The sequence below is a fragment of the Antechinus flavipes genome, chromosome 1 (genome assembly GCF_016432865.1).
Source record: "Antechinus flavipes isolate AdamAnt ecotype Samford, QLD, Australia chromosome 1, AdamAnt_v2, whole genome shotgun sequence".
NCBI lineage: Eukaryota > Metazoa > Chordata > Mammalia > Dasyuromorphia > Dasyuridae > Antechinus > Antechinus flavipes.
This window is the reverse complement of record NC_067398.1, coordinates 335,308,580-335,315,435: the sequence shown is the minus strand read 5'-3', so window position 1 is coordinate 335,315,435 and position 6,856 is coordinate 335,308,580. Positions and strand designations below refer to the sequence as shown.

The 6,856-nt window shown below is 35.1% G+C and overlaps 1 protein-coding gene across 2 annotated transcripts in view; it reads left to right on the top strand.

Moving 5' to 3' along the window:
- Positions 1–491: 491 nt before the first annotated feature.
- The window catches only part of PDPK1 (3-phosphoinositide dependent protein kinase 1), a 135,181-nt gene continuing 128,816 nt past the window's right edge, over positions 492–6,856 (top strand). For both annotated transcript variants that reach the window (XM_051968549.1, XM_051968554.1), the window contains exon 1: positions 492–682. The gene's annotated coding sequence lies outside the window, so the exon portion shown is untranslated. The remainder of the gene's footprint in view (positions 683–6,856) is intronic.

The following is a 6,856-nucleotide window of genomic DNA, read 5'->3' as shown; positions in this document are numbered from 1 at the left end:
ATCTTTGTCTGGAAAAACCCAAATGGGGTCAACAAGAAGAAGCAAGCAAGCCTGTTTGAACTTCTTCAAGGAAGAAGGTTAGAAACCATGTTTCATGTATTGCTCTACCTGCCATCTAGGGTAGGAGGTGGGGGAAAAGAGGGGGTAATTTGGAACAGAAGATTTTGCAAGGTGTCAATATTGAAAAATTACCCATGCATATGTTTTGTAAATAAAAAGCTTTAATAAAAAAAAAAGAAAAAGAAAAAAGAAACCATGTTTCATTTCTTCAAACTTCCTGATATTTAGCAAAAGGCCTTGCCCATAATGTGTGCTTAATATTTGCTGAATTTTATCAAATTGAATTGAAACTCTCTGCTTCTGTCTCTGTCTCCCGTGAAGTCATAATCTTAAACTCAGACATCATAATCTATTAACAGCCCCTCTAATGACCTAGAAGGAGCCAGAAGGGAATAAAGAAAAGGAATAGGAAAGATGAAGTTGCCCCCATCTAGATGTTAACAAATCTGGATGTCTGGGGTGGGGGAGGAGAAAGTAAACAGTATTAAATATGATCAAATGTGATTCCCTCCTCCCTCTTCTTCAAATGGAAATAGTTCTTGGAGAATTAATCTATGGAAATTCAGACATATGGAGGAAACATTGATTCAAGAATGGTACCTTTGATTCTTAGTCATTCAAGGTAAGAGGTATTGAGCTTCAGTCTTCTGCTATATATTATGCTGTTTAATCTATAGTTTCACTTCTTCCCTTTCTTCATGCTTTTTTGAACAAAATTTCATTCTTTGCATGTATCTAGGGAACATCTGTGAGCTTCTCTGTTTCCTTTACAAAAGGACTTGATACCACTCATTTGGATTTTTGGATTAATTCAAGCAGTATATTTCTTTTCTTAGACATATTTGAAGATTTAGCCTGAAACCTCAGTGTGAAATAAAAATCTTTAATGGAATTTCCAACACCAGTCAGAATTCTTAAATTAATTAATACACAGTTGTTAAGTACTTACTTTGTGAAAATAACTGTGCTGGGCATTAGGGATATAAAGATTAAAAAATGATGTGGTCCTTGTCAGAAAACTTATAGTCTTATAGAGGGTGAGCCGAGTTCTAGGCTTTTAACAGTTATTTTGAAACATGTTTTATTGATGCTTTTTGTCTCTCCATTAAGCTGTACTTATGGTGAAGAAAAATAACAATAAAAATATTTTAGACAAAGACTGAGAATGTAGAGGGGAAGGGGAAGGGAAAGTGAGAAGAAAGAAGTTCCCAGCACTTCTATAATCACATCCCTTCTTAACTGGTTACTCTTGGTAAGAGGCAGTTTGGTGAAAAGAACATTGGCCTTGGGATCAGGAGTTATCTGATGAAGACTTATTTAGAGCTGAGTGGATTTGAACTAGGAATTTAACCTTGAGTCTCTTTAAAATACTTGCACTCTATCTCAAGGAGTTATTAATGAGAAAGGTTCAATGGAAATTCAGGCTTTTATTAAGGAGTAGTTTCAGCTTGAGTAACTTTGATTTTGGACTAACATTTGAGTTTCAGAAAAATGAAAGTGAATAATACTTGCCATACTTACTTTCCAGCTTTTGAAAACTGTTTTAAGTAGGAATATAGGCTATGATTATTTTTACTATAGGTAGGCTACTAGGTGGTGGTGGTCAAGAGGTGCAGAAACTGATAAAACTTACAAAATGCTCTTCTCATGTCACCACTGTGAAGTAGATAGTTCAAGTATTCTTATCCCCCTTTTGCAGATGAGGAAACTATGTCTCAGAGAAGGAAAGTCACTTGCCTGTCATATACAATTATCTGTATAGAAGCTAGGATTTGACCCCAGGATTTCTGGGGTCATTGCCCTTCCCCAATATATCATAATAATTTTGAATTGAATTGAGCTATCTTTAATGAGCTCACTGATGCATGTCTAGTGTCTGTAGATGATTTAATTATTATTTAGTATTATAGATGACAACACAATTTTTCCAGTCACCCAGGCTTTCAATTTGAGTCATCTTGGATTCGTCACTATCTCTCACTTTCCAAGGTAATGGTAAGGGTCTATTGATTTCCCTTTGAAACATCTCCTTAATATACTTTCCTTCTCTCTTCTGACACTTCAGTGCACTAAAGTCCACACTTAAGTGAAGATCTTCATCACCACATGTCTTATTGCAATAGCCTGTTGGGTAGGTCAGCCTGACTCAAATGTTTCACTTCAATACATCCTCTATTTAGTTACTACAGTGATTTTCCTAAAGTGTAGTTCTGATCATGTCTCTGCCTTACCCTAATTCCCCAACGGTATACAATAAACTCAAGTAACTCCCTATCACTTCAAATAGAAAATGCTCTGTTTGGCATTCAAAGCCCTTCATAACCTAGCTCCTTCTTTCCTTTCCACTCACACTTTACTGCCCAACACAACCTCTTTCTTCTGGTGACACTGGCTTCCTGACTGTCCCACAAATAAGACACTCCATCTCTTGACTAAGCATTTTCTCTGACTGTCCCCCATTCTTGGAATAGAATCTTTTCTCTGCTCCAACTACTGAGTTACCTGGTTTCTTTTAAGTCCCAACTAAAATCCTATCATCTACAGGAAAAGTTTCCCAAATCTTCGTAATCCTAGAACCTTTTTTAAAAAAATTTTTCCTGTTTATTTGTAGATAGATTGTTTTTATATATTTGTTTGCATACTGTCTCCCGCATTAGATTGTAAGCTCCTTGAAAGCAGAGATTGTCTTTGATTCCTTTTTGTATCTTCAACCCTTAGCTCAGTACCTGGCATATAATGAATATTTAATGAATGTTTATTTATTGATAACAAAACAGTTCCCTTGAGACTAGGCCTGCTTTTTTAGATCTAAGGAGCATATAGATATTTCCTTTTCCCCTCAAATTCCCCAAAGTTAGGGAACTCCAGAAAAGACATAATTAGGTTTCTTTAGTTCTTCTCTGGCCTCCCTTTTTGCAAATGGGCAAGGGAGAGTAGAATTTACAAAAAGAGTTTCCAACTTATAAATTCAACTAACTCATATTACCTAGTAGAGATGATTATTAGGGGAAGATGCAGGAACCCATGACACTGGCATTCAGCTCCTCCCATTATATAATATTAGGATCCAAGACTTTTCTGTTTGAGGTTTTGTGTGTGTTTTCTTTTTGATTTTTTGTTTAACTCTTGGAGATCACTGGCTGGAAGAACCTTTTACCATCCCACCCAGGCACCCTCAGTTATTATTTCAATGGCCTGGCATGATTGTCTCTAAATCTTTGACTTTATTTAGGGCACCTTTCTTTTATTGTCTGGTAACTGATCATTTTTGCATGTCTCTCTTCATACACACTGGCAGCCAGTGAGTAAGGGAGAGATAAAACAAAAAGGGTGCTTCATATAAATTAGATGTTCTAGAGCTGACTGCAGGAATTTTGCATTAATAAGGCCTCTGAAATGTGGGAAATACTAGGGTGAGAATATATGAGTCCTTTCAGCTTAAAAGCCTATGAATTATGAAATCATTATGGGATATATAAGATATTCCTACAAACTGAAATTTACTACAGGAGGAAAAGCCCAATTCATTTTGTTCTTTCCACCATTACTATTGGTTGACGTGTGACTCAGCATCTAGGCAGTCATAGTTTTAGTTGGTTCCTATACCTTCTCTGGCTGGGTAGATGATACAGAACAAGCTCAAATAATATGGCAGTTTCTCTTCTTCCTTCCCTTTTTCTCCAATGATTCCATGCACTAAGAAAGCTTGATTAGTAACAGCAGTAGAATATGCCATAACCCTTCAAAAATAATGAACACTATGGAATCCTTTTTTTTTTAAATTTTATTTTATTTAATAATAACTTTATATTGAGAGAATCCATGTCAGGGTAATTTTTTACAAAATTATCCCTTGCACTCGCTTCTGTTTCGATCTTTCCCCTCCTTCCTTCTACCCCCTCCCCTAGATGGCAAGCAGTCCTATATATGTTAGATATGTTGCAGTATATCCTAGATACAATATATGTTTGCAGAACCTAACAGTTTTCTTGTTGCACAGGGAGAATTGGATTCAGAAGGTAAAAATAACCTGGGAAGAAAATCAAAAATGCAAATAGTTCATATTCATTTCCTGGAATCCTTTTACAGTTACTCTCTTTCCATACGTTAACCGTTTAATAAACAGTTAAGTAGGAGTCAGAGGAGATATAAAATTTGGATCAAATATGGTTGATGGTTGCATGGAGTTTACTTTCTAGCAGGACAATAGTGAAATAGCATAGATAACTATAATATGCAATATTAAAAGATAAGTTCATTAAAGAGGAATAATACAAAATACTGTATGAATTCTGAAGGGAAAAAGTTTCTGGAGGCGGAATTCAAATAAACTTTATGGAAGAGGCTGCATTTGAATTAGAATTTAATGAATAGATGTGAATTTAACAGGTAAGTTTGGGGAGAGAATATTTTAGGAATATGGAACTGTATGTGCAAAAAAGCAGAGAATAAGAGCATGTATCATTTTTAGTGACAAGGAATGTCTTCAATTGAGACAATTGTTTCCAAAAGCTTCAGGGTTGTTAGGAGCCTCGAGATAAAATCTTTAGTCAAATCAAGAGTCTAAGGGGACTGAACTCCTTAGATTAGTGAGAGTTCTATGTTCTGTCTAGGTCTGGGCTATGGTAGACTGAAAGTTTCTTGAGGGCAGATCCTGTTTTTTTTTTTTTTTTTTTAATATCCTAAGGACCTAGCCTTGCATATGGTTAACTCTTTTTTAAAAAATTGCTTTTTTTATATCACTTTTTAAAATATTCACTTGTAAATATCACTCTCTTCCCTTCTAATCAAAGAGCCAACCCTTGGAATAAAGAATAAAAAGAGGGGGAAAAATGAGTTCAGCTAAACTAATTGAAATACCAACCAAATCTGACCATATATGTGATATCTTATATCTGTAATCTCCCACTTCTGCAAAGAAGTGAGAGAGATCAATTTTCTTCTTAATTCTTCAGGGTCAGGCTTGTATATTATAATTATAAAGCATTTAAGGTTTCAAAAAATATTCTTTACATATATAATAATGGTTTACTCATTGTGTATGGTTTTCTTGATTCTGATTACTTCACTTTGCATCAGTTCATATATTTACCAATCTTCATTTTTTTTTTATGGTATTCTACACAATGTAAGTTCTTTTTAAAAAATATTTTTAATAGCTTTTTATTTACAAGTTATATGTATGAGTAGTTTTACAGCATTGACGGTTACCAAACTTTTTGTTCCAATTTTTCCCCTCCTCCCCACCCCCTCCCCTAGATGGCAGGATGACCAGTAGATGTAAATATATTAAAGTATAAATTAGATACACAATAAGTATACATGACCAAACCATTATTTTGCTGTACAAAAAGAATCGGACTCTGAAATATTGTACAATTAGCCTGTGAAGGAAATCCAAAATGCAGGCAGGCAAAAATATAGGGATTGGGAATTCAATGTAATGGTTCTTAGTCATCTCCCAGAGTTCTTTCCCTGGGCGTAGCTGGTTCAGTTCATTACTGCTCCATTGGAACTGATTTGGTTCATGTCATTGCTGAAGATGGCCAGGTCCATCAGAATTGATCATCATAAAATATCGTTGTTGAAGTATATAATGATCTCCTGGACCTGCTCGTTTCACTTAGCATTAGTTCGTGTAAAAATCTCCAGGCCTTTCTGAAATCATTCTGTTGGTCACAATGTAAGTTCTTAATAAGTGCTTGTTGAATTGGTTAAGATTAGACATATGGTGCAGGGTGGGTGGGTGGGGGAGCAGCTAGGTGGTACAGTGGATAGAGTACCATCCCTGAAGTCAGGAGGACCTGAGTTCAAATGTGACCTCAGACACTTAACATTTCCTAGCTGTGTGACATTGGGCAAGTCATTTAACCCCAATTGCCTCAGCAAAAAAACAAAACAAAACAAAAAACAAAAACAAGATTAGACATATGGTTTTTGAGCAGGGGAAACCCTCCCTTTAAGCTTTAGAAAAGGTGGGAAGTCCTATTACATATAATTTAGACCAAAGGTCTCTTCTGTGGCCTGATTCTTCGGAGAATTTGGGACCCTCTAGAATGGCTTCTGTCATTTCCCCTAACATACTATCAGGGACCTTAAAAGCTGAATTCAATCTTCTCATTTTATAGATAATACTAATATAGATAATAATAATAATAATGCCAACAGATTGTTAGTTGAAGACTACTTTAGATCATCATGGCAAGGTTCATTAAAAATAACTCACTATGGAATGGCAATTTATGAAACAAAGAAAGGAGACAAAAAGTGCTAAGAACCATAGTTTTTAAGACTGTCAATAAACATTAACTGTTGGCATTCTGATTTGTTAGATCTTTATCCAATAACCAACAAAATCAACAAGTGGGAGAAATTAATCACAACAGCATAGATATCTTTTATATAAATGAAATCAGAAGACAAATAGAGGGATGCTTCACAGATTATATTTGAATAGGAAAACAAAAAACTGACAAAATTAGTTTTTATCATATATGTAAAAGCATTAAGAAACAAAACTTCAGAGGTTACATAATCATCTAGCCTTGAAGTACAAAGAAGATGAATCTTATGAGATATCTGGTGCAGATAATAATGAAAAATTCTACTAACACTCCAAATTAAACTGACATATACTTGTAATACTTGGTGACTTCAATCTAAAATTGGATATATGTGATGACAGGGGAAAATATGGCTCAGATCAAGGAATACAGGAGGCCAAAGGCTTATAGATTACAAGAATCCTTCTAGCTAAGAATATTTTCTTCAAAAAGAGAGTTGGTGGCACAGGACA